This window comes from Kogia breviceps, chromosome 2 (genome assembly GCF_026419965.1).
Source record: "Kogia breviceps isolate mKogBre1 chromosome 2, mKogBre1 haplotype 1, whole genome shotgun sequence".
In the NCBI taxonomy this organism is placed as follows: domain Eukaryota; kingdom Metazoa; phylum Chordata; class Mammalia; order Artiodactyla; family Physeteridae; genus Kogia; species Kogia breviceps.
This window is the reverse complement of record NC_081311.1, coordinates 21691681-21702509: the sequence shown is the minus strand read 5'-3', so window position 1 is coordinate 21702509 and position 10829 is coordinate 21691681. Positions and strand designations below refer to the sequence as shown.

The window sequence follows — 10829 nt, the reverse complement described above, 5'->3', positions numbered from 1 at the left end:
CCTGCTCGCCACAACTAGAGAAAGCCCGTGCACAGCAACGAAGACAGAACGCAGCCAAAATAATAATAATATTTTTTTTTTTTTTAAAGGAAACAAAAGGTGTGATCCTGGATTGGATCCTAGCCTAGGAAAAGGACATTAGTGGATCAATTGGCAAAATTTAAATAAGTTCTAAAAATCAGTTGACAGTATCATATCACATTTAATTTCCCAGTTTTGAAATTCCACTGAGGTTATATAAGATGTTTATATGTGTGGCAGCTAAACAAAAGGTATAGAAGAATTTCATTTTTGCAACATTTTCTCATCTGGTACTGTTTTAAAATGAAAAAAAATTGGTATGATAAGAACCTAGGGGTAGGACAGGAATAAAGACGCAGACCTACTAGAGAATGGACTTGAGGACACGGGGAGGGGCAAGGGGAAGCTGGGACAAAGTGAAACAGTGGCATGGACATATATACACTACCAAATGTAAAATAGACAGCTAGTGGGAAGCAGCCGCATAGCACAGGGAGATCAGTTCGGTGCCTTGTGACCACCTAGAGGGGTGCGACAGAGAGGGTGGGAGGGAGGGCGACGCAAGCCGGAAGAGATATGGGGATATAGGTATATGTATAGCTGATTCACTTTGTTATACGGCAGAAATTAACACACCATTGTAAAGCAATTATACTCCAATAAAGATGTTAAAAAGTAAAATAAAATAATAAAAGGTTTGGATTAAATGACCTTTACAACCTTTCTGAGACTGGAATTCTTCAATTGTATAACTATAATATCTACCAAGCCAGCTCTCCTGCTGCTGCTATTATAAAGTTCAAATGGAGATTTTAGGGAGGAAAAATGACTCTGAAAATTGCAAAGTACTTCTTAAAATCCAAACCTTTTCAAGTAGACAGTTTATTTCTAGAAGGGTGAAATGTCTTCAGATTCCTTGGCAGTCTTCACAAAGCTAGTAATACTCCTGTATGCACATGTAGGTACTCAACATTCAATAAATCAGTGCCAGAAAGATAATAGCTGTTATAACAAAATGTAAAAGTTCCTCTTCTAAATATAAATTTTGTTTCTTCCATGGTAACGTCATTGAAAAATATAATGTCTGGATCTGTGATGGGGCCACTTTGAAGATAACAACATAACTCTTACTCATTAATAATTAAACCTTTTCTAACATGTTTAATGGAAGGTTCTTGTACACAAGCTCTTTTGTGACATGTGTTTTTAGAAGAATCTTCTGAGTTATTCCTTAGAACAATCTAAAACAGGAGCAAAATCAAGCAAAGCAGCCATCTCGGCCATTAAATTTCTGTGTTTCATGAACAAGAGAGCGTCCTAAATGGTAGCTTAGTGCACTCATTAAAAGCCTGGACGATTCTTCCAAAAATGTCTTTAAAACCCATAAGTAAGGACTTATTCTTGGAAAACTGATCTGTACCCTACTAATAAAGCAACATGCGCACCAGTTGTGGTTTGTATATGGGAGAAGGGAACCTGTGGTCCTCTTCCCTTCCCAAACCACAAATGCTATTTGTTAAAGACCAGAATATCTGTTTCTCTCTTCTCTCACAAATTCTGGTTTCAGAATTTGCAGAAGCATTTGTTTAATATCTTTTCTACAAACCTTCCTAACTCCTTTCTAGCCATGGTAAGAGTGTGAAAATTATTCCACAGGTGGAAAACCAGATTAAAATGTCAAAATACAAGTAGGTCCCTATAAAAATACAGAGGTGGATAAAGCAAAGGAAAGAGGAAAGAGGGCATAAACAACTCTGAAGGGTAAGGACCAATGTTGATTTTGAAACAGTGTTCTTAATATTCTAGCCCTAGAAGTGTGTCATCAGCCTGTAAAAGAATGGATATCCAGACTGAAACTTGGTGAGGATACAGATGCTTTGGATTTTTTTCCCTCCATATAAACGTTACTTTTCCCTATCTTCCAAATACATTTCCCTAGATCACTTAAAGAGGTGGTTCAAGAGATTCATTTATGGGAATTCACTGAGGCTGGGCAGTTTTTTTTCAGCACATTTAAAAATTAAACTACTTTAGTACAGTTGTGGATTTACAGAAAAAATTGTGAAGATACTAGAAAGAATGGGTTCTTAAGGTGGGAGTTCCTCAGTGAAGGTGGTTATCTGAGGAGATCTGGGGCTAGTATTCCCCATCCTGTATCAACTGAGTATTCAGCAACTCAAGCTGGAATTTTCACTCATAAAAAAGCCAACCATTGTCCCCACCTCCAGAACTAGACCAGTGGTTCAGATATTTTGCTCACAGGGAGAGGCAGGCCATAGAACAGAGAGCTCCAATCCTATCTCCAACCCCTAAGGAACTGATTTCAATTGCAATGCAGTATGGAGAAGTTCCAGCCTAAGGGCACTCTGAGAATCAGTACAAATGATGATGAAAGGCAATTGGGAAAAGATCAATAGATTCATTGGTGATAAAGGCTGCGTGGGAGTTTGTGATTGTCCTCATTTCAGTGGAGAGAAATAAGGACAGTGCCAGCTGGGAAGATCTCTCTTGGGAGGGACAAATACCAAACCCTGACCTCAGGAACTGTCCCTTCAAAGGAGTCCCAATTTGATTGGATTAGTCTGTAAAGGAATTTATGACCCAAGACATTGTTGAAAACAACAGAGCAATTGGCCAGAATTAATGGAGCTAACAGCTGTGTGTGATCAAGAAAAGAGACAGCCAACAAGAGATCTACCATGATCACTGTCATCCTAGGTTGACTGTGGTCATATCCAAGTCTATGTCCCCTGAGGAGCAAAATCAGAGGCTTCACACCATGTGTGTGTGTAGTGTATGTGTGTGTTTATGAGCAGGGGTGGGGTGGGCTGATAGTTTACACTAAAATAATTCAGACCATCACTAAACAAACAAGGAAATAATAATAAGCAGTAGTGCATAGAATTGCTGGAAATTCTATGAGTAGTGCATAGAATTGCTACAATATAGTACCCAAAATGTCCAATTCCAAAAAAAAAAAAAAAAGAGAGAGACAAGCAAAGAGACAGAAAAGTATGATCCATACACCAGAAACAAACAAACAAAAAAAGAACAACAAAAACAACAGATTATGGAAACTGCCTGTGGGAGCAACCAAATGTCATATTTAACAGACTTAAAATTAGTCATTATAAATATGCTCAAAGAATTAAAGGAAACTGAAATTAAAGTTAAAAAATGGAATGATGATACTATCTTATCACATAGTCAATATAAAAAAAGAGACAGAAATTATAAAAAAGACCCAAATGGAAATTATGAACTTGGAAAGTACATATAATTAAAATAAAAATTCACTAGAGGGCACAACGGTAGATTTGAACTGACATAAGAAAGCATTGAAGAACTTTAGATAGATCTATGGAGATTACACAATTCAAAGAACAGAGAGAAAAAGAAGAATAAAGAAAAATGAACAGAGCCTTAGAAAAATGTGGAAAACTATTTAACTCTCTGGACATAAATGTAAAAGAGAACTAGAAGGAGGAGTCAGAGAAAGGAGCAAATGAAATATTCAAAGAAATTATGGCAGAAAACTTTCTAAATTTATGAAAAAACTTTACACATCCAGGAAACACAACTTTATCAGATTTTCCAGAACATTCCTTTTATGGCAAAGTCTTAAAATTATAAGATCACATAGTCTTGAAATCATTCAACATACTTTATTTTAGTCTTGTCATTTCATGCATTGGTCTTGAAATGGATCATCCTCAACCAACCCATACAGTTCTCTGACATACTAGCCCAGGTTAAAAAGAACACGATGTATTGAATTCAAAAAGCCAACTCTAAAAGGTATAAATGAAAAGAATGAATTGGAAAGCCCAAGTTGTTCATTATAATTTATTTGGGATCATCAGCTTGAGGAAGCACAGCAAGATAAATGGGTATCTTTCCAAATGTTTCTCTAACGAATAGTGACAGGCCATGTCAGCAAAGAAGGTATCGGTTCTACCCATCTAACTTCAAGGAGCTTATCCAAAGATCAATGAGGTTAATTGAAGGCAGATGCAGTAGATTTGGGGCCATTCTATTCCAACAGAGTATATCTGTATAAGTTGAATAGTGGTCATGACAGTGGCAGAATAGAAGTCCCTTTCTCACTGTGGGTTTTGAGTTGACATAGTCTATAACTGGGGGCAGAGACAGATTTCAATGCTAAATTAAGTTCAAACTTTTGATTAAAATTGGATTGGACATCCTAATTTCTGATGTGAGGTTGCTTTGTGACTTAAAGTAGGATTCCCTCTTACCAAAAAGTGAACATAAAAGTCATGGACCTGGGGAATTTTCACTCAGGGCCAGATAAATATCTGAAACATTTTAAAGGAACAGTGAGAGATGAAGTTTTGTTTTATGTCATGAGTCATGTTTAATCAATACACTGATTTCACACGTTTGCATCTTAAACAATTTCTTTCAAATTCAAGATGTTTAATGAGCCAAAGCTGAGCTAACAGCAAGTCCATGCATTGACAAATGCCAGATTTTCAAGGCAACATCAGTTGTGAGTTTAATTTTTAAAACCTTTTGTAATGATATGGAATAATTTTGCAATAGCAATTCAGTGTAATGAATGAAGATTTTCTGCCTTTCAGTCTACGTCCTTTTTTGAAATTCTAAGTTGGCCACACATTAGTCGTGTTATATGGAACATATTACACATTTCATAGAATTGTGTAATGAATGGCTGGTCTAGGTGATTTTTAATATTGATGGGATGCAGTTATATAGAATTACCTAAAAGTAGTAATGTCTGAATAAAATATGAATTCCTGTTTCTATTCATTCACTTGTAACATGATCTTTGGCAAGTTGTTTCTTTCTCTAAACGTCATTGTCTTATACTTAAAATGACTGCCCTATATTCCTACAGAGTGTGTGTACTCAAAAAATATTAATATGTGAATGTCTTTGAAAAGTTTAAAGTGCTCTAAAGGTTATTAGGCATATCTATTTCCTCCTTCTCACCCTATTCTTATCCTTAACTGGATGCTTTTTCCTAAATATCACAAGCACAGATATTCATCAAAAAAAACAGACACCAAATCTAGATTCTCAAAAATCTACTTCATTTTAAACAAGAAGAGTTCAAAATGCAAAGAACAATATTTTTATTATCAGTGAAGTGACCAAACATTACTGTTGAAAAATCTCCACATTAACCAAGTTACAAGCTTATGTAAAATGACTTTTAATTCTTGTTTCTAGGTAACACCTATTATTTGACTGTGTTCAAATTTACCCAAATAAGTAAGGCAAATGTCTTCAAAGTATAAAATGAAATTAACTATCCATAATGCAAACAAATAGTAAATTTATTGCATATACAAAAAATTATGTTACTTAAGACATTATGTATCGGTAGTAAAATTCCATTTTTCAGGGTATGATTTTTTTCTCTTGAAAATTGACCACCAATAGGTTCAGAATACCTATAATGGCTTAACTAACACATTTATATTTTTATATAGCTCTGGATGCTTTTATATAGTACATGCCTCAGTCAATTTGGAAATCTGTATATTAGATCTCCAGAATTTTGATATACCTGAGGTCTCCTTCGACTCTTGTACCTATGACTTCGAATTATTTTAGTCCAACAAACAATATCTCTCTCATTGCATTTTTCCCTCTGTAGCTTCTATTCTAGAACAGAGAAGTACATTTTATTTTATGTCTTATGTCATCTCTCAGAAGTTTTGATTATTATCATTGTGTCTACCTTGGGAACCTAAGACTATATTGCCACTGTGGACAAACATTAAGGGGTGACCTTGAAAGTTTCCAAATAATTCCCAAGTCAGGGTGAACCAACTGGAGGAAGAACATGGCCTGGCCTCAGCTCCTCCAAGAAATCATATCTTTGGAGGACTGGACCAAGTGGTACGATGCTGTATAGATTCTCTTTCCAGGCTACTTTCTACTTTTCCAGTGGCCCTTACTTTCAGTAACAGACCAATAATTCCCTAGGTTTGATAAAAATCTACACTGAAAAAAGTTCTGAGAATGTCAAGTTACATCTTACTACTAATGAAGCCTGGTGTTGTTCTCCCCAGAAAATTAGGCATTTTATACTTGTCTCTGTAGAAAGGACTATTTTTATCTAAGTGTGTGTTTCTCATGCTGGCTGGTACATACATGACCACATGGGGACCTTTCCACAAAGTATATGTATTAAATTCTATTTCCAAGGGAACCTTGCTGTCTTATATTAGTTCTGATGATCAGTCAATGTCCAATGAATAGTCATAAAGGTTTGGGGCCACATGGGAAGACCACAGATGGCAAAGCTGTGTGTGTGTGTCTGTGTGTGATGTGAACAGTTTATTTCTCTACCAAAGGATTACCAAAATCCGGCAGGTAATAAAACAAACAAACAAACAAAAAGATCAGTATGAAGGTGTCTTCCCTGTGACCAAGAATAGAACTATCTGAGAAACCAAACGACCAATGCAAATTTGGGTAAGTTTGGCCTGAGTCTTCTGTGCCATAGGGCAAGGTGATAAATTTTACTAAATAAGTAAAGCTACTAGTAATATTTTTACTAATTATTGTCATACTAATGACAATGAGAACTTTTAGAAAATGTAAGAAGTAGACTAACCACAATGGCTGATTCAAACCTGGCCATGTCTTAAACAAGCCACATGAAATTCATGCATAAATCAAATACATATTTTTCATCACAAAAGAGGATGGGTATCTCCCACCTGTGGTAAGCAGAATTCTCAGATGGCCCCAAGTTCCCCAACCCTTTGTATAGTCTTCTTCCCTTCTGAGGCAGAACCTGTGAATACGATGGATAGTTGCTGTCTTGATTCGGTTGTTTTACATACGGCATATGGAGATAGAATAGTCACTCCCATTATTATGTTATATTATAGTACCTCCTCCTAGCAGACTAGAGAGGAATTAAGAAGTCAGAGAGATGCAATCCTGCTGACTGGAAGAAAACAAGTGGCCTTGTTGTGAACTACCTATGGAGGCAAGGTTGTTGAGGCAAGAAATTGAGGTCAACTTCCAGTAGCTGAGAGCTACCCCTGGCTGACAGCACGAAAATGGGATCTTAGTAATACAGTTGCAAGGCAATGCACTTTGCCAACAACCTGTGACCTTGGAAAAGGATCTTGAGCCTCAGATGAGAATTGAATCCCTGGCCAACATCTTGATTTCAGCCTGGTGATCCCCTGAGCAGAGTACCCAGCTAACATGTACCTGGACTCCTAATTCATAGAAATTGTAAGATAATATATGGGTGTTGTCTAAATCACTGTTTGCAGGATTACACAGCAATAGGATACTAACAAACAAATAACTAGTCAGTACATTCATTTACTAACTTAATAAACATTTACTGTTCATTACAGCATAATAGGTAGTGGGGAGTCAGAGCCAAACATGACTACCATCACTCCAATGCAAATGAGAAAAGATTTCCATTAGGAACTAGCTCACCTGTTCAAAAATAAATAACTCCCTGAACTTCTCAGGACATTGTCATCTGTTCGTTAGGGACAAGTATGTAGATTCAGATTACAAAGGGGATAACTAGAATTTACACCCAGACTTCAAAGACAGCCAGGTTATCACAGGATTGACAATGATTTCTTTATGTTACAACTCCTTTCCTTCCTCTCCATTGTTCTCTCCTTTTCTGTCCAAGCCAGAAACAAAGGCAAACGTTCCATGTTATGAGAAAGATATTTGTAAAGAGTGCTCCAATTTTCTGAGATGTCAGCCTTGGAAAAGCATCCCCTCTCCTCCCAAAAGTCCCTGACTCAACTAACCTCAAATTCAGATTTGTGGCTGCAGAAATCATCCATGGAGTCCTGGTTTCAGCCACACCATGCCTGGGAGACTCAGTGAATAATAAATGGCATTCAGCTACAGAATAAAGGGTTGAAGCAACTCTTGATAATTTCTCTCACTCTAGCTCAGGCAGAAAATAGCCCCTCCCAAACACCAGCATTTCCCCCACACCTACAAACACAGTGTATTTTCATTGTTTCACACCTCTGCCATTCCAGATGGCAAAACTGCAAGTATTTTCCATATACTATAAGCATTAAAATCCAATTTAACTTGTATAACCTGAAATAAAATTCATCCCTTTGGAAGTTTATTTTTTTCTCACTCTTTCAGCTTCTTCATTTGAAGGGGTTAGGGAAATTCTATCACTCTGTGAAGGGACTAATGGTCCAAACCAAGACACAGAGAGCAAGGAAGAAGATGAGGAGAGAGGTAGGGAGGGGACAGGAGCTAGAGAAACTGAAGGAAGGAGCCTATTGCATTACTGAATGGCTACCGAACATGCAGGAGGCTCAGTGTGGAGCATTTACAGGGATGAGAGACTTAACTAAGTTTCAGTTTGCTGACATGGCACCCTGGGCACAAGCAGCTCCATGCTGGGCTTAGAAATTCATTTCAACAACACTAACGTCATAGTTAATGTTATAAACATGTGCTTCCCCTTGTATAAGAAATTAATTTCTCCTCACTATCATTACTTATTCATTATGATAGATTACCTGCTATGCAAATATTAGAGTTAACATAGGTAAAGCACTTAGCTTAATCCCTGTTATAACTGTTATTATCATCACAGTGTGTAGTGTACCTGGGTTGAAGGGCAGTTGTATAAATGTTAAGGTAGATATCCCAAAATAAAACAGAAAAGAAATTTTAAAAATTATTTTATAGATGATTCTGCCTCCCATCCCCCAGATGACTTCATTCACAGCATAGAGTTCTTCTAACTATCCTCAAACTTACTTAAATAAAAGCTTAAAATGCTTGACTTTCCTAACTTCGTCATCTTCTCTCACCAGGTAGACTCCAGTGTTCTGTCTGCAGAACTGATCCTGCTCTCCGTTTAAAGAAAATTTGGTCTATTAAAACTAACTCCAAGATTGCAATCTTTGTCTTGAAAATAAAACTTAAGACATGGAATGTATCTTTGGTCTCTTTCAATAATGTCAGATCTCTTGCAGCTCAAGTGTTTGATAGATTGTAAATTGAGATGCCTCTAAATGGAGAAGGCATGAGCCCTTTATATGTAACTGTCATTTTTGAAAGACTGTATGAGTAGTGATGTACAGAAGACACAAGGGCCACTTTGATAAACAGAAAGGGTCATTTTAGGGTTTTAGGCAGTGGTAAATAAATCAACCCATTTCAGCCTGCTGTAAAGACAGGGATCAGGGAAAAAAGAAAAAAACAAAACAAACAAAACCTGGAATACTTACCCAGAAGTATCCCTCCCAATTTCTCCATGTAAATTCTTATAAAGATATGTTTTAATATTATATTTCGCTACCACAGTCAATTACACTCAACCAGGCAAACCCTACCAGTCAATGGAGCTGACATCATTTTGCTTACAGTATTTAGAGAAATTAAACTGTCAGTCTTCATTTCTCCTGATGCCTATACCAACATGTCCCATTTTTGTCTAAGAAGCTTATTTGAATTTAAAATCATCCTGGTGGCTTCAGAGTCCTTACTTTCAGATTTCTAGCTTCTGATGAGACCCAGGATAGTGGAGTCCAAACCATCAATAGAAATAAAATTTGACCATATCAGAGGGAAATGGAAGTACTTTTCTTCCTGCCTGCCTTGAAATTCTCTAATTAGAAAGCTGAGAATCATTTTGGATCCAGAGATGACCTCATTGTTGCTGAGACAGGAGGGTAGAGGCTTATGAACTACATCCCAGGATTAGAGCAAACAGCTGGGAGGTGAGGAAGAATCCTCCCGTCTATGAACTTGTTATTACAATACTCCCCCAACCAGGTGATCACCCCAAATCTGCACCACAGAGGACTTCTCTGGAAGTGGCATTGTGTTACCTTTCTTGTCATTTCAGAAGCCTGAGCTCCATCAAAGGAGAACTTTGGAGATTCAGGACCTCACACAGCTATCCAATCAATGAAACTTAACAAGCAAAGCAAGGACAATAGAGAAACAATGGACACTGATCTCCACTGTCCTCCTTGACCCAAATCACTACATGCCTGGCTCTAGGTTAAAACACTCCGTGGGTGAGCTTGACTTTGAGGGCCACCCATGCACATTTCTAGATTCTATCATACATTTGTGTCCATTCACACAGCCTCCCAGCAGTCTCGCATTGCTTTCCATCACTCCAAACTCCCAGCCTACATTTAGTTCCTACCCTACCTTGTGCTACTTGTCAAGCCATGACTCCTCCATTCCTCATTCAGAGCAGTGACATTTCTATTGGCTTCCTGCCTTCAGGAAAGACGAAAGCCACTAGTCATTCAACAACCCATGGAAATCAGTTCAACCAGCTAACAGTTCGTTCAGCACTTCTCAAAGCGCATTCTGAACCAGCAGCATTAGCGTCACTGGGAAACTTTGTTAGGGACGCAAATTGTCAGGCAACACCTTACAGAGCTGAGGGTGGGAGGAAATCCCTGCAATTCATGTTTAACAAACCTTCAGGATGATTCAGATGCACTGTGAGGCTTTTGAACTGCTGAGTGAGAATAACTCAATCTGTTTAAACTGATTCACCTGAAAATATGAATGGCTGCCAGATTTTGCACTTAACTAAATATCCCTTTTTTTTTTTTTTTTTTTTTAAGTAGAGCACTTTTTAAACTAAAACAAAACACTCTGGGGACATGGCTATCTCTTACTCATGTTTGTATGTTCCACATGCTCAGTCACTCCAGCACGCTTTCAGTTTGGGGAACAAACTTCTGTTTGTTTTCCACATGTACATGAGCGTGTGAAGCCAGGAGGGAGAGACTGGATCCCGATTTGTTGGTGTAAACTGT

General features: G+C 37.5%; 1 long non-coding RNA gene across 1 annotated transcript in view; it reads right to left on the bottom strand.

Annotated features, from left to right (window-relative positions):
• The window catches only part of LOC136793681 (uncharacterized), a 379912-nt gene that overhangs the window by 348679 nt on the left and 20404 nt on the right, over positions 1 to 10829 (bottom strand). The window lies entirely within an intron of this gene.